This window comes from Bos indicus, chromosome 20 (assembly GCF_029378745.1).
Source record: "Bos indicus isolate NIAB-ARS_2022 breed Sahiwal x Tharparkar chromosome 20, NIAB-ARS_B.indTharparkar_mat_pri_1.0, whole genome shotgun sequence".
Taxonomy (NCBI): domain Eukaryota; kingdom Metazoa; phylum Chordata; class Mammalia; order Artiodactyla; family Bovidae; genus Bos; species Bos indicus.
The window spans coordinates 4,922,582-4,944,324 of NC_091779.1; the positions used below are offsets into that span (position 1 = coordinate 4,922,582).

The 21,743-nt window shown below is 48.5% G+C and overlaps 1 long non-coding RNA gene and 1 other non-coding gene across 3 annotated transcripts; one reads left to right on the forward strand and one right to left on the reverse strand.

Annotated features, from left to right (window-relative positions):
* The first annotated feature begins 99 nt into the window (after nt 1-99).
* On the forward strand, nt 100-21,743 carry LOC139177981 (uncharacterized). 2 transcript variants are annotated; one of them, XR_011562396.1, is made up of 5 exons: nt 100-233; nt 3,590-3,723; nt 16,634-16,803; nt 16,955-17,055; nt 17,466-21,743. It is a non-coding gene; the product is annotated as an uncharacterized lncRNA (long non-coding RNA). The 2 variants fall into 2 exon arrangements; XR_011562395.1 differs by having other exon boundaries at nt 16,955-21,743.
* Nucleotides 12,316-12,387, reverse strand: TRNAC-ACA (transfer RNA cysteine (anticodon ACA)). The gene has a single exon. It is a non-coding gene; the product is annotated as a tRNA-Cys (tRNA).

Here is a 21,743-nt window from a genome sequence, read left to right on the forward strand (position 1 = left end):
TGGGCGCCGCTGGGAGCGCCTCTTCCCCCGCTGTGTGTGTACGTGTGCACGCTCACGTCTCCCCCGCGCCGAGGCCGGGGACAGGAACTGCTCCGGGCACCGTCAGTCCGACGGCGCAGCTCTGGGGGCTCGTAGGGCAGGGGGAGGGCGGGGACGCGAGCGCAGCGCCACTCACCCCGGGTGACGCGCTTTCGCCCCTCCCCCGCCGTCTCCACCCTCCTGCTGGAGAACAGGTGAGCTTGGGTACCAGCTCCAACCCCTCGCCCCCGCCCCGCTCCCAGCCCGCGCCCTCTGCGGTAATGCGCCCCGGAGGTTTCATCACCCACTGCCCGCGGCGACGCGGCTCTGGGTCTCCGCGGCGGGGCGCACGGAGCGCCTCGTTGGGGCAGCCTTGTGACACGGTTGGGGGAAGGGGTGCGGAGACGCCGGGGCCAGGTCGTCCTCTGTCAGCCGTTCGACTTCCCAAGCTCCCCTCCCAAGGTCCCGGATGCAGGAGGGCGTTAGGAACGGGGATGGGGGCAGGGTGGGCACCAGTGGCTGCGGCTGTCCAGTGTCCAGCGGCCCAGAGGTGGGAGGAATGATAGGAGGGGTGGGAAAGGCACCTTCGAGTAGGCCCTCCCAGGGGTTGCAGCGCCTGGGAGCTAGCTGCTGTCCACCATCCCCATCCGACTTCAGAACCCCAAGAAAGGGTCACTTTGAAGGTCTGAGTCTGCGTCGTGACAAAAAACTGATCACTCATGCCCGTGATTCCAATAACAATGACCTCTTACAGCCTCAAGAGTTTTGGGGGGAAGGAGGTGGGGTACAAGTCCATTATATTAATAATAGATGGTGCGCACTTCCCACTCTGCTTTTGTTATGGTATTTATTTCCTTTATTAGTTTATGAAACACCATCTCCTGTAGATTCTTAACAGACAAAACATAACAAAAAAACCAACAGCAGTCTGGCCTCCCACGAAGTCCATAAGCCTCTGAATTTCCTGGGTAGGCTTTCTTTCCTTGGAGAGCCTCTTTTGTAGGTGAGAATATGAGTAATATTGGCATTAAAAAGGGCATCTGGTCTCTTGGCTCTTTAAGCAACACAAACAGGAGCGGTCTAGCAGGTGGGAGCAAGCCCACCTTTGTGGGATGCAGACACTCTGAGTCTTCTTGTTAGAAGGCTGGGCCACCACCTGGAGTAGGGGCCAGGCAGATGCAGGTCTCTGGGCTCCTGCATCCCAGAGCTGGGGCACAGCCTTTTGCCACCACAAGGCCCTGGGACTGCCCTCAGAGGACCTGCATCATAGAAAAATTCATCTTGAAGCTATTTGCTCCAGTTTCACAGGGGACATTCGTGTCTCCTACCTGAGCCACCTGCCCCTTTTAGAACTAAAAAGAAAAAAAAGTGGTAGTTGTATTTGCCGTATAGCAAGTACAGTTACCAGTTCTTAAGAGTTTTATATTCAGACCACTTAGCCAGAGCCAGACATCCAGAGAAGAATGCCCATCCCAGTCTGTCCCATCAGGGCTGAGAAAATTCTGCAGAAGCAGGAGGCAGTGTACTGGGATTACCAGTCGAGGCCACGGGCCTGGGGTCAGAGTAGGGAGAAGAGCTCAGGCTGGTGACTGTGCTGTGATCTTCCCTTTCTCCTTCTAGCCTTATAACTCAGGCCTGGTTTGGCAGCCTGTGGCTGGTGACAGTAGGGATTAGGTAAGAGAGTAATAATGATAGTATTATTATTACTGTAAAGGAAACATGAATGGGGAACAGACACTGGGCCATGCATTGTGCTTGCAGATTTGGTCTCTCACTAGGTGGGAATTGAGCCTTTGGAGATGTAAGGACAGTCCAGCTGGTATTGCCCTGAGATTCAGCAAGGGTTCTTGGCTGGATGGGCCCTCCTTCTCAGTTTAAGACCCAACTGGCAGTGGGAAGGATGAGGCAGGCTCCCTTCGTGACATCTGGGGGCTTCTGTGGTTAATGCGTGGAACCCAAGTTTTCCTCTCTCACTCTAATTCACCAATTAAAACCAAACAGTGAGGGGGTTAATTTGGGTTTAAGTTTGAAAGGGGAGAGGATACTGACAAGTGGAAAAGGAACAGAGGGTATCATAGGAGGGAAGAGCATCAGGGGTAAATGAACAGAAGGGACGGTGCATTTCATAGGAGGAATAGGAGTTGCCCAGTTTGGTATTCAAATGCAAGATAAAGCTGTCAAGGGCATTTGGGGCCTTGTTGCAGGGCCTTTGTGAACAAATCTGTGCTCACCAGAGAAGATTTTGTTATCTCATCCTGGTGGCATTTAGGGATGAAACTCCAGGATGCTCTTAGACTAGATTCCCTTTTGGAGTTAGGAAAAGGTCAGCGGCCCAGAGCTGCACTGTGAAGGAAGGGATGGATGAGAGGAATGCTAAGTAATTAGTTGGAATCTTTATGTGGATTGCTGTGCCTAGAAGGATGTTCTTACTTGGTTGTGAGCAGGTGGTGCCTTGGAGGATGGGAAGTTGTTGAATGATGAGGCAGTGTTGTGTAGGTTGATGTTAATACTTGGTGGCTGGTCCAGGCTGTCTGAGTTCCAAAGCCAGAGTGGGAAACGTGGCTTCCACGTGTAGAGCTCCTCCTCCTGCAAGCCACGCCCCCTTGGGGGCCCGACTGTCTGGACTGATGGCACCACCTTATGGTCAGAGAAGGAACTGCCTGTCCAAATAGTGGACTCTCTTCCAGGCTCAAAGACCTGAGACACTAACACCGGGTCTTCCACCTTCTCCTCAATTTCCTTAGCAAATAAGTTAATACAGATTTAGACAGTCTCCTCCTTGCAACCACATGCTTTAATCACCCCATCAAGGAAATCTCATTCAGACTTTTTGCTTTTCCTCCCCCATCCTTTGATGTGAGCCTCAAATCTGTTCTTATCATGGCTCCTTTGTGTCATGTCTGTGACGGAAAATGGCAAAAAAGCTGTACACGTGAAACCGGCCAGACAAAATAACAATAAAGTGCTGCTACCAGCCTGCAAAATAAGTAGAGGTCTTTCCCTAAAAAGTCTCTATCTTTCCCTTTGTTTTCTTTCATTGATCGGGTTGTTTCATTAAGTGGAATTCAAGAGAAGGGATACTGTATCATCCATCTTTGAGTCTGTGTATTGGTGTTACAACAAAATTGCTCTCCACTCATTTTCACAGTAGAAGTCCAGGGCCTCAATAACATTATGAGTTAAGAAGACTTTTGTGGGGCTGCTCTGGAAACCTCACCATCATTTATAGTATTGTTTATTGGAGGAAAAACTATTCTAAGTTCCCAAAATAACCAACTCTCAAAGGTTTGGAGTACACCACTTTTGTGAATGGGACATTTCCTCTATGTTGTAGATTAATAGTCAAACCATAGTTGTGGACTGACTGGAAACAAAAGATAAATGAGAATTTAAAAAACCCCAAGAGAATAATAACACTGTCTCCTCACCGTAAAGAATCAAAAGCCGTAATCATCAGGCGTCCGATCATGGTCTGAGTTTTGTTTGTGCCTTGCTCTGAAGCCTGCATAGTATTCCACTTGGCATCTCTGTTTTCCTCGGGTCGTGATTTTTGCTTCCTCACTGTGTGCAGAGACAAAACTCCAGGAGGAAGTGTCCCAGGATCTGCCGGATCTCTACAAGGAGTGCTCATGGGGCCTGGAGGGGAGGCCCTCTGGCCTTGGAGCACTGTGGCGCTTTCTCTACGATGGGTTTGGTCGGAGAACTGTGAGTAAAGGACGAGTTGTTGTTTACTGTGTGTGTGGGGGGGGGCAATTTTCCAGGGAGCCAGATTTTGAAAATCTTCATGAAATGATCAAATCTGTTAATGTGATTTAACCAGCAGTATGCCATTAGCGTCCATGGAACTACATTTTCATTTTTGAGTTTTTTTTTTTTTTTTCCTGAGGAGTTCTAACTATTTGTAAAGGTTAATATTTCATGGTTTTGGTTCTTTTTAAAATAAATCTTGCAAAGATCAAAGAGAACATTTACTTTTTAAACAAAAACAGAATAAAACCCATTCTATCTTGAATGTACCATGTAGGACCATTGGGGCCATGTATAAATCTAAGACTATGAAATCTGATTTTTCTTATATCTTGAAACACTTTTCATTTTATCATCCTTGGAATTATTTTATCATTACCCATCAATTATTACCAATTATACTAAAAAATACTAAAATAATAAGAAAATGAAAGAATGATGGCATCACCACCCAGAAAGATGATGCAATAGTGAAATAAATCATCATGATTGCATCACCCTTCAGTTTTCTTATTACATTGCTTAGAGGATTACATCATCTTTCAGGAAAGTTTAAAAGAGGCTAGAAGATACCATCTTTGTAGTTTTATTATTATTGCTTTCATTGCATGCCATTGAGAATAGAGAATTTTTCATTGCCTGCATAAAATGGTGAAGAGAAGAAAAGGGACAAAGGAAAATGTTTTTACAGTAGTCAGACAAATCGGAAGAGACAGTAGTGGCAGTAAAATTCACTTTGTAAGCAAAGTCTCAGACCCTGAGTTTTACCATACAATAATCTAGAGGGGTTTCTCACACTCCAGAATCGACAAACAATATATTTTTGAGGACAAAGAGAAAATATGATATTCTCATCCAGTTAGTCATTCAACAAGAATGATTTCATCACCCAATATTTTGCAATAAGAACCGGGACCATCCTGTTTTGCTCGAAGAAGCCAGGAACCAATGTTCTTTTACCTTTTGTGGTGTTTGTTTAACAAAATTTTCTTGACACAGTTTGAAGGGGACAAATGACAAAATCAGGTGTGTTTGCAAAAGTGATCCGGAGAATATTCTTGCCAGTGTTTATAAATGTAAAAATGAAAAGGCTTTGCAATTATGGAGAAAGATGACCATCTTCTCTTTAGCAAAGTTATGACCCATCAGAGGTTTCAAAAGTACTGGTTTTATAATGCAAGAAGAACCAGAAATGACAATAAATTAGGACTTATTGGAGAATTACTTGAAATATGGAATTAGTATTTGTGAGATGGATCTGCCCCAGGTTCACATCTGACAGCTCGTGAGTAGTTAATTGCATGTAGAGAATATTGCTCATTTTGAATTTATATACCTTCAAAGTCAGGAGAATAGGGAATGAAAATGTGCTATATTTAAATGATTGAACGAATTTTGTAGTAAAAATGTAAAAACTATCCCTTTATTATTACTTCTGTAAATTACTCAGAAAAATAAGAAGACTTCCATTGGACCAGATGATGACAGCTTTTTCTTGCTGTACATACAGCAGGGCCTGAGGTTACATACATAGAATATTTTTAAAAAAGTCAAATAAACTCCTTCAGGTAAGCAGGAGCCAGTGTAGAAGACTCCGTCCATCTGTCTATTCTCAGCCCTTCTTCCACCCCACTTTCCTTAAAGCTTGAAATGGCAATCCACTCCAGTATTCTTGCCTGGAGAATCCCACGGACAGAGGAGCCTGGCGGGCTACAGTCCACAGGCTCTCAAAGAGTCGGATACGACTGAGCGACTTCACTCACTCACTCACTCACTCACTCAAGGATTAATGACTGTTTTACAGCAGGGTGCTTTGAATGAAAGACATTGTCATATAGCCTCTCCGTTTATTCTCCCCTTTAGTGGAACTCAGTATTTCTCAAAATTCAATGGGGGTAAGAATCGCTGTATATGACATAAAATATGGATACTGCATTTTAGTGTATGGTAGGCAGGATTTGTAAGGTTCATTTTGACCATTCAAGAATTTTTACTTTGTGTGAAGACTTTACAACCGACCTGTCTTAGTCCACTGAGGTGGCCGTAACAGAATACCATTGTCTGGGTGGCTTAAACAACAATTTTCTTTTGGCCTGCCTGTACGGCTTGCCTGGTTCTTAGTTCCCTGATAAGGGATTGCAACTGTGTCCTTGGCAGTGAAAGTGCAGAGTCCTAACCACTGGACTACCAGGGAGTTCCCACAAATGTTTATTTCTCATAGTTCTGGAAGCTGGAAACCTGAGATCAGGGCGCCAGCCTGGTTGGGTTCTTGGTGGAGGCCTGCTTCTTTGATTATACATAAAAAGAGGGAGAGAGAGAGAGATGCTGAGAGAGAGCTCCATCTCTATAAGGGCATTAATCCCATCATGAGGGTCTCACCCTCATAAACTATCTAATTACCTCCTAAAGACTCCACATCCAAATTCCATCACATTGGGGGTTAGACTTTCAACTTATGAATTCAGAGGACACAGACATTCAGTCTATAGCACTAAGCCACTCTGACATTGATTCATTCAGTAAACTTTTGTGTGTGTATGTTTTAGACCTGGTGTTACATACTGGGCAGGAAGGAAGAGCTAAACGCAGCACTGCCCTTCTGACTTCCCTGGTGACTCAGATGGTAAAGAATCTGCCTGCAATGCGGGAGACCTGGGTTTGATCCCTGGGTTGGGAAGATCCCTTGGAGAAGGGAACGGCAACCCACTCCAGTATTCTTGCCTGGAGAATCCCGTGGACAGAGGAGCCTGGCGTGCAAGTATCCATGCAGTCGCAAAGAGTCGAACACGACTGAGTGACTGTCACGACTGCCCTTATAGCAGCATCAATCTAGAGAGGAGGAAGCAATGATTTTTCGAGCACTGTGTGGTCAGAATTACTATGGAGATGAGATCAGGGTATCCTGGGAACTAAGAGAATGGTTGCCCTCAACCATTGACACCTCAGTGGTTGACGCTTTACGAAAGGTGTCAAAGATGAACATTACTAGTTTTTACGTTCACTTACAAAACAGGAATTGAAGAGGAGAATGGTTAGGAGGCATTTGGAGGGTGGAAACAGGGAGAAAAAGCCTCCAGGCAGCAGGGCCCAGAGGAGTGAGAGAGAGCAGGCAGGATGGGGAGCTGGGTGGTCTGGTGTGGCCGGGCAGGATGGTTTTTGTGGAGGAGAGGACTCTCGGCTGGACACTGAGTGGGATTAGACCCTGAGGGCCTATTGTGTCTGTCTTCATCTGCAAGTAACGGAAAACCCTGAGCAAAAACCTTATTAAAGGCAAGTGTTTTACTCCCCAAACCTCCGAGGGGGGAACACACTGCGGAGTCAGGTAGCAAGTGTAGAGGTGATTTTGAGAAGCGTGTGGGGGGCAAAAGGACAGGATAACCAACTTGTACACTTGAGGGGTAAGTGGGAAACATGGCGGCAGCTTAAGCCTCCCTTTACCTGTCCTGTGCTCCCCCCTTCTCTTCCACTCCCCACCCACATCTCCCAATCAACGCTGTCACTGCTTTTCTGGGTGTGTGTGTGTGTGAGCCGCTCAGTCTGTCCAACTCTTTGTGCCCACTAGGCTTGTAGTGGGCTTGTAGCCCACTCGGCTCCTCTGTCCATGGAATTCTCCAGGCAAGAATACTGGAGTGGGTTACCATTCCCTTCTCCAAAGGGTCTTCCTGACCCAGGGATTGAACCCAGGTCTCCTGTATTGCAGGTGGATTCTTTTACTGTCTGAGCACAAAGACCAGGAGTAATCTTCCATATGGAAACGAATCATTTTCTCCTTCCCTTTGCATGCCTCTGTGTGGGACTTATCAATTCATGCTGTTTCTGACTCCAAAATACCTGTCAGCTCTGTACACCTCTCTACATGTCTCCCGTCCAAGCCTCAGTCATCTCTGTCTTGTCCTACTGTGGAGCTGACCATCTGCTCTCTCGCTCCCACTTTTGCTCACCAACACTCTATCCAGTCCTAATTCTCTGCACTGTAGCCAGACTGATAAAATAAAACAAAACAAGTAGCCAACAAAAATAAAACCCGAACCCGATCCTGTCACTCTATTGCATAACTCCAGAGGCCTCCTTAAAATCCAGGTCACACTCCTGACCATGGACCGGACAGCCTGGTTAGATCTGGCCCTGCTGGTTTTGCAGACCTCAGGGGACTCACTCCCTCAATCGCTCCCTTCCAGCACCTTCTTTCTATGCTACTATTAGGCCAAGCTCTCTCCTGCCTTAGGGCCTTCATACAGGCTGTTCCTGTAAATTAGGGGCCTTGATCAGTTATTACACTGTTGCCTTATTTTGTTTGTTGTCTTACTCTTTCTCCCACCCAAAATGTATTACAAGGGCCCTGAAGGAGAGGGTATTATCCAGCATGTTCAATGTTCAGTCCCCAGCACCCACTACCCTGACTCACAGCAGATTGTGTGTGTGTGTGTATGTTTGTGTGTGTGGTTGTTGCGTGATGAAATGCCTCCTGGTTCCATGAGCAGAACTAGGACTTCCAGAGGGAAACCCAGTTTTGGGGAAAGACGGTGGCTGTAAAGGGTTAGTGAGCCATCAAGGTGCGATATGCAATGCACAATTCAACAACACCCTCCTGTTTTGCATTTCATAGTTCAGCCAGGACCCTGATTCCATACTGCTTTATGCTGAGATAATTTCTAGGTTAAAAGTATTTTCATATATGGGGCCCCTTTAAACCTCTCTACAACCTTGGGAGGGAGTAACATTATTATTCCTTTACAGATGAAACTGTAAATCTCTCAAACTCAGAGATTCTTATCCAAAAATCACATATAGCTGGAAGGCTTCCTGTCCAGATTTGAATGTAGGTATTCAGATTTCTAGATCTTTGTATTTTATTGTTGTTCTGAGTTCATAATCTACTTCTCCATCCCCAGCAGTGACAATAAGGCTTGTAGATCGTGTTGCAGAACATTTTCATTTTGATGATGAGCAAAGTGAACTTAGCTTGATGGCCAGAGGAATCCAGTGGCCATGTATGTGCATATATGTATATGCATTTTTTTTCTCCTGAAGACCTTAAAACCTTGAGAGAGACGGAAGAACGAGGAAAGGAGAAAAACAAAAAGAAAAGTAAAAGAAAGTCCTCAGAAGAAAGAAACGAACAACAACTAAGATAAGATTATAATCTAAAAGAAAGTCACAGAATGTGTTTTAGACTCTTCTTGTTCTTTGGCTAGGTTACAAACAAGAAAGATGTGGATAACAAGATAAACTAGACATACAAAACTAAAGCAAGAGGGCTGCTAAGTGACAAGAAAAGAGTCCCCATGTACACGTGTGTGGAGGCGGCCGAGGGAGGGAGAGGCAGGCCAGAGGGACGCTCTGCAAGCAGCCTGGGTGCATCATTAGCAGCCAAGTGACGGTCACTGCAGGCTGGTGGGTGTTTAGGAGAGACAGAGACACAGATAGAGACACCGTCGTCACAGACGGTGGAGAAGCAGACGGGAAAGGAGAGCTAATCTGTGGAGTGTGGAGGTTGGGGCAGCTTCTCGGAGGTGGGGATTTAGGTGCTGCGGCCTTCAGATCTTAGCCTTGGTGCTCATTTGCTGTGTCTCCTCAGCTAGGTCCTTAGCCTCTCTGTGCTTCAGTCTGCTCATCCTGTTTCAGGATCATGCTGTGTGCTTCACAGGTTGCTGCAGGATTAAAGGAGACAGCGTGTCAAGTGCCTCGCTCCGTGCGTGCTTCTCCCGGCTTTTTCCCGGGCGATCAAAGCTAGCGGTGGGGGCTGTGGCAACTCTCTGACCCACATCCAGGTGTGAGTAAGAACCGTGACCTTCTGTTGCTTGGGACACTGTCAGATCCTCAGAAGCAGGAAACAGAGTCGGTGAGCTGCCCCCTCCTCCTACCTTGAGTGATAGTGAGATTGGGGTGGGTTTCATCTGGGGGCTGCTGTGTAGGCGGCAAGTGGATCCATTTATATTCACAGGTTACTGTGTGCCGTTACTTAGCAAATTTGCTTTTTCAAAATGCCTTAATGGACCGCTATAGTAAAAAGAGAAAAATCTTTTCCTTCGTATGTGTGTGTCGGCCAAATGATATTTTTAGAGATTTATTTTTGTGTGTTCATGATGTTCTTGAATAATGTTTCCACAAGTACGGTCAAAGATAAAACACGCAGTGCACAAAATCTGGTCGTGCGTGTCTTAGCATGTGGCTGTCTCTTGAGCAGCCCCGGGCCCCGCTTCCCCAAGCTCTGCGCTGGCCGTGTCTCCTCAGGAGGCCTTGTGTGAGCTGGCTTGCTGAGGCCAGGCTGGGGGGTGGTCCTCGCCCGGTGTCACCCCTCCCCCATTTCCACCCACAGCGCGGCTCTCTGTCTGGACTCGCGGAGGCTCACTGGGTAAAGAATCCACCTGCTCAGTTGAGAGACCAGCCCGGAGTAAGCTGGAGTCTCTCTGCTGTAATTCCAAATTCTGAATAGCTCCCAGTTCTGATGCTTTGTGGTCAGCGGGGTGGGGCCATGTGCTGTGATCCCGTGGATGGGGGCCCATCCTGGGACTCTGTGGGCGGGGTGGGGGCGGGGAGCAGTTCCCTAAGATGGGACCTCATGGTAGACAGGGCACCAGGAGGCACCCAAAAGTGTCAGCTCTAGAGATCTGGAGGGAAATTCGGCACTTGTGAATCTGCCTCTGTTCCACTCAGCTACACCCAGCTTTCTGGGCTCCTAGGTCAGCGTAGGACTGGGCAGGGAGATGGCTCTCCCAGCCACCACAGAGAGGGCAGCACCAAGAGTCTGGGAGGCAGGAGAGCCGGACCGGGAAGCAGAGAACTGAAGAGCTCTAGAACTGGGTCTACTTGGAGCCTGGCTGAAGGGTGCCGGGGTCCTCCGCAGAAGAGCCTTGCCATCGGGCTTTGGGGGGTGGCTGTCAGGGTGACAGAGCTGCCCAGGACGTGACCTGCCGGTGTCTGCTCCTTTCTCACCGCCTCTAGAAGTGAGGTCCTCTGGTGACTTTTGCTGCTGTAAAGTCATCGGAGTCTGGAGTGGCTTCTTGGGATCTAGGTGATGAAGTCAGAGTGGAAGGAACATTCTAAGCACCTCGGAACTGATTAGGGTCTCCATGACTCTTCCTGAGCCCCACCCTGGGGTCCCTCCAGCCAGTCACGGGCTCCCTTTTCTTGTCTCCCCAGTGCTAAAGTCAGCTTGTCTCTCTTACAGACTTTCGTTCCATTCTCTCCCAGTTTCCCTGTTCTTTCCAACAAATTAATGGAAAACTTCCTGAAGTCAGGGGTGGCTGTGGGCGTTCTCTTTTCTCTGTGACTCACAATCCTGGACATGGCAAAGGGTCTCGGTGAATATTTGTCCACTGAGTTGAAAGCGGTTTGTGAGTCTGACCTGTTCACAGTTAACCAAGGACCAAAGCGGGCCTGTGGGCTGGTTCCATATCCACGCAGTTAATGTCAGCATCACCAGCCATGAGTCATTTGCTTATTGCCTTTGTGGCTTTTACCAAACCTGCATTCTACCCATGTGTTTACTACTTTTCTCTAAAGTGGCTTATGCTTTTCACTTAGAAAATTAATTTTAACAGGAAACTTTATTCCATACCCATGCATTAAAACCAGTTTTTATCTTCCTGGAAATGGAAGATACACATCTCTTCAGTAGAAAGCACATGTCCATCACCCAGTGAGTGATCTCAAGGTGTCCAGTAGCACACACGTCACACTTTGGGGAATTCTGATTTATGTGATGGGTGAGGATGCATTCAGAAGAATGCCCGCTCAAAAGAATGCCAGCTGGCCCTGGGCACACTTCTGGATCTTGGGCGACTTGCCATTCTGTGATCTGCGGTCACAGCAGCCAGGCGCTGCTACCTGCTGTGGCTCTCACTGAAAAGGCAGCTTTGGTGACTGTTGAGAGGGCCCATGAAAGGGCTGTGGTGCCTTTCTCTCGTCTCTGGGGACCCCCTGCTCTTTGCCCTCCTGCCCCATTCCAGGCTCCTCCTGGCAGAGTAGAAGCCACTCTTTTGTCCCCATCATGGGAACAGCTATGGTGGAGGAGGTGAAGCAGACAGAGGAGCCGGGGGAGGGAATGAGGAGAGGGAGGGGACAGAGGAGGACAGGAAGGAAGAAGAGGAGGAGGGCGAGGATGAGGGGGAGGAGATGAGAGAGGAGGAGGAAGAGGCCAGGCTGTGTGGGCTTAGGGAACAAAGCCTGGGCAGTTGTCTTGGAGAGGAGAGAATGGGGTGAGGGGTTGGACAGTGGAGGAGAGGGGTGGAGGGTTGGCCATAATACTTTGCAGCAGGAAAATGGTTTTGGGTGAGAGGGAGAAAATAGCACAATGTATATTTGTCTCTTGAGTCTTAAGACCTTGGCTGGGTGGACAAGCACAAAATCAACATTTTGGTTCTTATGTTGCAATGGGTAACCCTTCTGTAGGGTGAAAGGTTTTATCAGTAAAAGTGAAAGCGAAGTCGCTCAGTCGTGTCGAACTCTTTGCGACCCCGTGGACTGTAGCCCGCCAGGCTCCTCCATCCACGGGATTCTCCAGGCAAGAGTACTGGAGTGGGTTGCCATTTCCTTCTCCAGGGGATCTTCCCAACCCAGGGATCGAACCCGGGTCTCCTGCATTGTAGGCAGACGCTTTACCATCTGAGCCACCAGGGAAGTAAAAGGCAAGGTACAAATGTAAAAGCAATAGGTTATTTTTTAGGGCAAAAATGGTCTCTCTCTGTGTTGGATGTTTGGACTTGCCTTAATCACCAGTTTGGATTTTGGCAGGTTAAGAGGTCAAGTGACACAGCAGATCATCAGTATACCTCCAGGTTCCAAATCTGTGTTCTGGCTCAGCGTAGACACGAGGCTCCTAGAGCCGACAGGGACCTTGGTGTGAAGCATCTCCTGAGCTACTTCCAGCATACTCAGCATCTCTGGAATCTGACTGTGAGTCTGGTGGGGGACTTGCCTGGCAGGTGAAGCCCTAGCTTCTCAGGGCCCCTCCAGTATCATCCAAGCTGTGATGCTGGCCAGCCCCTGTCTTCTGGACCATGGACCTCTGGCTCCTGGGCACAGATCATGGTGGTTTAGGACAAGTCTTTGCAAGGATGTTGGGAACCAGTGTGCCTGGCTAAGGACTGGAGGGGGCATTGCAAGCTCCTGGCGAGTGTTCTTCTTCTCCCTCCAGATCAGGGTACCCAGAGGATGCTCTAGGCTGTTGTGCATCTGGGTGGGTAAACCAGCCACCATATGTGTATGCTTGTGGAGTTCTGCATTTCTCTTCTTGCTTTATTTCAGACAGGGCTTTTAGCCTCTCCACACCTAAGTTGACAGTCTAATTTGAATCCCAGTTCTGCCACTTGCTAAACTGTGTGACCTTTGGCAGGTTCTTAACCTCTCTGTTCCTCTATTTCTCTGTAAAATGGTGGTAATTATCGTACTGCATCTCTTTAGGGTTGTGGTGATTCAGAGACTTGACATACATTAGCATACAGAGCTCCTTGAGTTGTGTCTGATGGTCAGTAAGCACCATGGAGAAGTGTGAGCTGTTGACATCATCTGGGGCTGCTGCCTCTACCATCTCTTGTTTAAAGTAGTCTTTTATTTTTTCAAGATCCAGCTGTTCCTCTTTTTCCACCACCCCTGTTGTGCCAGGCAGGGGTCTGAGGCAGTGCTGGTTGGTGATCACCAACCATCACCTAGTGATGCTATGCTAGCCCTTCCGTCCTAACACTGCTGCTAAGTCGCTTCAGTCGTGTCCGACTCTGTACGACCCCATAGACGGCAGCCCACCAGGCTCCCCCGTCCATGGGATTCTCCAGGCAAGATCACTGGAGTGGGTTGCCATTTCCTTCTCCAATGCATGGAAGTGAAAAGTGAAAGCGAAGTCGCTCAGTTGTGTCCGACTCTTTGCGACCCCATGGACTGCAGCCCTCCAGGCTCCTCCGCCCATGGGATTTTCCAGGCAAGAGTACTGGAGTGGGGTGCCATTCACTACCACCACGCTAACCTTCATCCTTGCCTTGAGCCTCGGTATCCTGTGAACCGCAGAGTGAATCATCTACTTTGTCTATCAAGGAACAAGGTGCTGCTCCTCCTGCCCTCCCCCGTGGTCAGCTGCCCCCTCTCTCCCCCAGTTTACGCTCTCTCAGTGGCCTTTGTCTCTGTTACCTGCTCCTCCACTTTCAGTAACCGGTCCCCACCTCGACCCTACTAGGTGTCTGGGTGCTAAGTAGACCTCCACTGAAGTCCAGCGCATGTCCACCCATCGTCTCCTGGGGGTCCTCTGCTCACCCCTCCGGGGCTCAGAAGGGCTGGGGAGAATTTCAGGGAGAAACTGCTTCAGCCTCCCACTTTGATCACACGGCCCGTGCCCCAGGCTGTATTCTTCTCTCAGGTCCCCTTGCAGGTGGGAGAGCCCCTGAGGGCAGGTCATGTTTCTTCCTGGGGTTATGCCTAGCTGCTTGGTCGCTGTGCTGCTTCTGCCATTTGGAAAGCTTCTGCTTATACCCTGGTCTGCACGATGGCTCTCCACTCCCTCTGTGGCCTGGCTGGCATCTGTTGATGGCCCGTCTGACTTTCTGGTTCCGTCCCCTTGGTTTCTGGGCTCTTTGGCGCCATCCTCTGAGGCTCAACTCTCCAAACTGTTCTTTTCGGTCTCTCCCTGGGAGATGCCACCAGATGAATTAGCACTGGCCCATTTCTCTCTGTGGTCACCTTGAGCTCTGCTCTATGTGTGGTTGTGTCCCCTGGGGGCTCAGTGAGTACACCCTCAAGACCCAGGACCCCCAGCCTGACCTCCAAGCTGGCTTCTGCTCTTGATCCCCACTGCTGCCTTTGGGGATGGGGGTGTCCTTTGCGGCTCAGGCCCCAGCACTGTGTCTGTCCCTTGCATCTGTCTGGGCTTCCTGCCTCTTGTAGCCATTCATCCTTCCGCTCAGCTCCTCTCCTCTCACCAGTCTGGGATCTGGTCCTTCCCTTGGGTGGATTCATGCAGATTTCTCAGTGGTCTGTTCTTCCTGGTTTATCCTCAGGCTCCCTGCAGACTGCAGAACTGCCTGTATCATGGGAAACCTTCAGTGAATCCAGAGGCTGGGTCATGCACCCCAAACCTCTGAGCACAGAGTGCAGAACATCCGAGCTGACACCCAAGTGGCAGTTCCTGCCCCGTGATCCTGTTTTCAGCTCACTGCCTTCAGCTCTCTGACCCACCATTCTCTCCTCCACCCAGCTGGGCTCCACCATCCACAGCCTGCCCCTTCTTGCTTCCTTTCTGGAGGCCTCCTGGGAGCTTAGTTTTATGTGTCAACTTGGCTGGGTCGTAGGCCCAGCTGGTCAATCAAATGGGAAGCTAAGTGTTGCTGCTAAGGTATTTAGTGGATGTAGTTAGCATCTACAGTCAGTTGACTGTAAGTAAAGAAGATTGCCTGGATGATGTGGGTTGTTCCCATACAGTCAGCTGAGGTGTCCCAGAGAAGGAACTGTGCCTGCAGAATGCGGTATCAACTCCTTCTGTGTTTTCAGCTCACATTCTGTCCTAAAAATTCAGACTCGTCAGCCCCCATGATCACAGGAGCCAGTTCCTTACAAAAAATCATCCTGGGTGTGCGTGTGTGTGTTCAGTCGTGTCTGACTCTTTGCGACCCCATGGACTATAGCCCACCAGGCTCCTCTGTCCATGGGATTTTCCAGGCCAGAATACTGGAGTAGGTTGCCTCCAGGGGATCCTCTAGGGGATCTTCTAGACCCAGGGGTCTAACCCGCGTCTCTTGCGTCTCCTGCATTGCTGGTGGATTCTTTACCACTGTGCCACCTGGTAAGTGTGTGTATATGTGTGTGAACATACACACACACAGATATGTGTGTATATAGTCCTGGTTCTGTTCTCTGTGAACCCTGGCTGTGAATACCTCCTATGGCTTGGCCCAGACCTCACTTTCTGGACCCCTTCTCTGAGTAGCCAGCCTTCAGAAGCCGTGCCTTCCCACCTGCTCTGAGTGCCCTGACTGGATCCCTGTGGTTTTGCTCACCTAGTGCCTGATAGGGTTATATAGCTCTAAGGCTGTACACCCACAATTCCACTGCTGAGGAGAGGTATCCATTTTGTGCTTTTAAAAAAAATTGAAGTATACTTGATTTACAATGTTGTGTTAGTTTCAGGAATACAGTAAAGTGACTTAGTTATACATACATATATGCCTGTTGTTTTCAGATGCTTTTTCCTTATCAGATCAGATCAGTCGCTCAGTCGTGTCCGACTCTTTGCAACCCCATGAATTGCAGCACGCCAGGCCTCCCTGTCCATCACCAACTCCTGGAGTTCACTCAGACTCACGTCCATCGAGTCAGTGATGCCATCCAGCCATCTCATCCTCTGTCGTCCCCTTCTCCTCCTGCCCCCAATTCCTCCCAGCATCAGAGTCTTTTCCAATGAGTCAACTCTTCGCATGAGGTGGCCAAAGTACTGGAGTTTCAGCTTTAGCATCATTCCTTCCAAAGAAATCCCAGGGCTGATCTCCTTCAGAATGGACTGGTTGGATCTCCTTGCAGTCCAAGGGACTCTCAAGAGTCTTCTCCAACACCACAGTTCAAAAGCATCAATTCTTCGGCACTCAGCCTTCTTCACAGTCCAACTCTCACATCCACACATGACCACTGGAAAAACCATAGCCTTGACTAGACGAACATTTACCTTATAGGTTATTACAAAATATTGAGTATAGTTCCCTGTGTTATACAGTAGAACCTCATTGGTTATCTGTTTTATTTATAGTAGAGAGTATGTGTTAATCCCTAATTCCTGATTTGTCCCTTCCCCACTCCCTTTTCCGCTTGGTAACCATAAATTTGTTTTCTATGTCTGTGGGTCTATTTCTGTCTTGTATTTAAGTTCATTTGTATCATTTTTTTTTTTAAGATTCTACATGCAAACAGTATGGTGTGATGCTGGTCTTGGTTGGCTTGCTTTGCTGAGTATGGTGATCTCTGGGTCCACTTCGTGCTTCTCTGGCCCTGCTTCAGCTCCCAGAAGAACTGGGCACATAGTGGGTGGCCACCAGGTCTTCGCTGGATGCCTGTGGGGAACCAGTGAGTTGGGGATGGGGGTGGCTCTAAGCTGATTGCAAACACTCTCCTGGATTCCTGGTGGGGGTAATCAAGGGTCTCTAACCCAAGGTCATTTTTCAAAGAGTTGGTTTATTCCTTTTTTTTTTCTTTAATATTTATTTGTCTTCTCTAGGTCTTGAATCCCAGGGACGGGGGAGCCTGGTGGGCTGCCGTCTGTGGGGTCGCACAGAGTCGGACACGACCGAAGCAACTTAGCAGCAGCAGCAGCAGCAGGTCTTAATTACAGCATGCAGATCTTTAGTTGTGGCGTGTGAACTCTGAGCTGTGGCGTGTGGGGTCTAGCTCCCTGACCAGTTACCAGACTGGGGCTCCCTGCATTAGGAGCAAGGAGTCTTAGCCATTGGACCACCAGGATGTCCTAGTTTATTCTTTTGTGTTTGTGACCTGAGGCTCTAAAACGTACCCAGACTACATTTCTCCCCCCTTGTTCTCTGATTCTATGCCCAGCAGTGGTTTCCAGATCATAAGATATTATACAAATTCAAGTATAGCAGAGGAGACTAAGCCTTGGAACTCCTGAGTGTCCAGGTGATCATTTGGTTGGTGGATACACCTTGGTTTTTGTGTTGCTTAGAACTGCATCTTGCTGGTGGTTGAGTATCATTCTGGGATTTGTCTCCTAGGTGGCCAAGCCTTGGGTATCTCTAAGGAGTTTCAAGTGGAAAACCACGGAAGTGGCTGTATGCATTCAGACGGCTGGGTAACCTGCAGGACGGGTGCAGCCTCAGGACCGGCGGCCCAGCCTCCACCGTCCAGCTCAGTCCTTCTGTGTCCCTGGTGATGTGACACCACATTCACTCAATAAGCTCCTTGAGCTTTTCAGTTTTAACAAAAGCCACAGCCTTCCTGGACTTTTCTTTTATGGACCTAGTACATAACCCTGCTGTACGTCTGCTGGGATGTTTTGAAATTGACAGCCCTCCTGCTTTCTCTTTTAACCAAACTCCACTCCTGTTGGTGAGTGAGGTGGAGTTAATGAGCCCATGGACAGCATGGCAAGTCACTTTTGAAATGACCCAAATTCCTTTAATTTTGTTGTTTTTAAGGAAAGGTCAAATAATTGGGGGAAAAAAAACTTTTGATGAGGAGTTATACTTAGGGTTTACAAAAAAGCACACTTTGTTGATAAAATATGAACTGTTTGAAAGATTTATAAGAGTCTAAAATCCTGCATAGCCCTTCAGAATTTGAAGCAGCAGGAAACCACTGTGATATTTTTAAAGCAAGTATTTATAAAAGTAATTGGGTACTCTTGATGTGGAATAAGGAGGAAAAAAATAACGGTAAGGAAGCTATATTGGACTTGACATAAAAGTGAGGTATGTAATTTGGGAGCAGAAGGAAGGGCAAGTGACGCGTACACACAGTACCTGCGGGCCTCTCACCCTGCAGAGCTGGAGGCAGGACAGAATGGTGCTGGAGGGAGGAGGGCTCTGCAGGGCCCACGAGCAGTACTCAGGTATCGCAGCTAATGTCTGAAACTCCAGTGTAAAACTCCGAGGCCCTCTAAAACAGATTCCATGCAAATGGGACAGAAAACACATGTTTCTGAGAACATTTTGGTTAAAATTAAAAATGTGGCAGAGATTGTGCCAATAATTTACTCGAGAATATCCAAACCAGATGCTGCTAGCCGGTAATTCCAAGTAATTTGCCAAAATTATGTATTTACTTTAATCCTAGAGATGAAGTTAAAATATGCATGGTTTTTGTTATTTGTGGTGTAGAAAAAAAAATCTGATGTGACTTCAGCTAATACCGGGTAGAAGACAAAGAAATGGGCAAGGTATGTCTATTAACTGCTGCTCGAACCCATAGTGGAGTAAAATTGCTGAAAAAACAGTTTCTCAAAAAGTGCAAGGCTTTGGGAAGTTAGGCAGACATTTTTGGGTAGGATGTTAATTCTTGAAACAACAACCTTGCATTAAGACAGTGTTTCTACCGGTAACAGTTCTAATTCCCGAGTGGCTCCCACTCACGGATGTACTATATTATGGATGCCAAACATTTGGATGCAAATGGAAAAAAAGTTCACTCATCTCTCTGATTTCTGTTCTCTATAAAGCCAGATAATCATATAGTGGAACTAGCTGGTCAGCAGACATTTTGGGGTTCCTATTTAGGTATTTAGCATCTATCTGGACAGGGGCAATTTAGTTTAGTAGGTCAACATGCAAGCTCTGAAGTCAGACTAGATGGGTTCAAATTCTACGTTGTCATATATAAGCTGCAGCTGCTGCTGCTAAGTCGCTTCAGTCGTGTCCGACTCTGTGCGACCCCATAGACAGCAGCCCACTAGGCTCCTCTGGGATTCTCCAGGCAAGAACACTGGAGTGGGTTGCCATTTCCTTCTCCAATGCATGAAAGTGAAAAGTGAAAGTGAAATCGCTCAGTCATGCCTGACTTAGCGACCCCATGGACTGCAGCCTACCAGGCTCCTCCATCCATGGGATTTTCCAGGCAAGAGTACTGGAGTGGGTTGCCGTTGCCTTCTCTGATATATAAGCTATGGGGTAGTTATTTAAGTTCTCTGTGTTTAGTTTTCTCATCTCTAAAATGAGTGTAGTAACAGTATCTACCTTGTAGAGTTGTTCGGAGGGTTAGATCAGTTAGTACTTGGTATAGTACTTAGTATAACACCTGAACACAGAAAAACCCTAAAAAAAATACTACTCGACTTCATTCTGTATGACCTGGTAGCAGGCTTCCTGTTCCGTCTAATTTGTATGTGGCTCTAGACTAGTCCTTCTAAGATGCACATCTGATCTCTGTCAGTCCTTTGGGGTCTTTCCACAGTGCCCCCCAGCCCCTAAACCATTCCTACAGGATGAAGCCTGGCTCACTAGCATGGCAGGTAAAACTTCCTGCCCAATGGACCTGTACTTGGCACACAGGCTCCAAGAAGTGTTTGGAGGTTTCTGAAATGTGCTACCTGTTCAGGTAAGGAATGAGGGATCCAGGCACCATGCCCATTTTATGGGATGAGTAGTGGTGTGGGCTTCAGTCTGGGACGGAACCCCACTTCTGACTGGGTGCTGTTTGGGGTCTGTCTTATTGTGCATAATTTGAGGGGCATTAAAAAGCAGAGACATTACTTTGCCAACAAAGGTCCGTGTAGTCAAGGCTATGGTTTTTCCAGTGGTCATGTATGGATGTGAGAGTTGGACTGTGAAGAAACCTGAGTGCCAAAGAATTAATGCTTTTGAACTGTGGTGTTAGAGAAGACTCTTGAGAGTCCCTTGGACTGCAAGGAGATCCAACCAGTCCATCCTAAAGGACATCAGTACTGGGTGTTCATTGGAAGGACTGATGCTGAAGCTGAAACTCCAGTACTTTGGCCACCTCATGCGAAGAGTTGACTCATTGGAAAAGACCCTGATGCTGGGAGGGATTGGGGGCAGGAGAAGGGGATGACAGAGGGTGAGATGGCTGGATGCCATCACCAACTGGATGGACATGAGTTTGGGTAAACTCCGGGAGTTGGTGATGGACAGGGATGCCTGGCGTGCTGCGATTCATGGGATCGCAAAGAGTCGGACACGACTGAACTGAACTGAACTGAGGAACCAGGCAGCTCTCTCTGCTTCCAGATTCCTGCTTGGGTTTGGTCCGTGCGTATGATATGGTGCCACCAAGGAGTCAGGTCCGACGAGAGCGGGGCTCCGGTCCTGCCTCTGCCCCTCGTTTGCGGGTGGACCTGATTGGCTTCCTAGGTCTCTGTGGAAATGGAGGAGGCCTGTCGGGATGGGGGCGTGGCTTCCCTCCAGAGGGTGGAGAGACACGATCAGGGGGAGGAGGAGGGCCTCCCTACTTGCCCCTCTGCCTGGCTCTTGGCGCCTGCTCGCGCTCGGGACATGTGCCGCCCGCGCCTGGTCCACAGGAGACCCCAGTCCGGTGCCCATGGATTGAAGAAATGATTTGTGTCGTTGGTGACACTTCGGACAGTCCTTCACTCGTGAACAGTACTCTATTCCCTTCCGGTCTGATAATCAGCTCCTCCACCCAGGCTCCCTCTGCATTAGCCAGCATAATCCTGCAGTTCACCTTGGGGAATTGACATCTTTCTTCTGGATGCTTCAAAAAATAACCTAAGTGCTCACTAGGCTCCATTCCTGCAATTTGCCTCCTATTTCTTACACTCGCCCCTTTGCTTTGGAAACGATCTGGGAGCTCTCTGGCTTTACAGAAGGGACAAGGGTCTCCCTGGAGGACTGCAGCTTCTCTACTGCTGCCCCTCCCCCAAATCTGTAGAGAGGCTGCTCTTCAGGGCACCACCGTTATTGACCTGTTTTCTTCCTGATTATCCTTCTCACATGAAGGTGGAGTATCATGCAAACTGTCCCCGGGGAGGGCTCTGCTTTTTGTCTTGAGAAGCAGTTGCAAAACTGCTGGCTTCTAGAACTTGCAGTATGCTCTGAGGGTATTGATGGTGTTAGCCTTAGGCAAGGAAGATCCCTGCCTGCTAAGAAGTTTCCATCAAGGCTCACTTTTTTGCTCTTTTCCTAGTTTCAAGAAAACTTCAAAAAGTAAGACACCTCCTCCCTGCCCCCCACCACCGCCTTGGGGGCAAGAATCGTACCAGCTATCAGACACACTTGAGACTGCGGTCATTGTCCCAGCCAGAAGAGCCCAGCCCAAGAATGTGTGGGTTAACCCGTGCGCCCCGCCAGAAGGAGGGTTTGGGGCGGTGACCTGCCTTCTCGGAGCGCGGGCGGTGGGCCACACGGCGCTGCCTGTGCAGTGCGGTACAGTGCTGGTCATTGACACCCTGTGCGTCTGCAGGGAGAGTGGACTAAGCAGACCTTTTTCTTCTTTAAATCCGAGGAATGTGTGAAAGGCAAGAGTGTGTCCAGCCAGAAAGGAGTGGCCACTGACTGTGCCTCTGGCACTCCCCCGCCCCC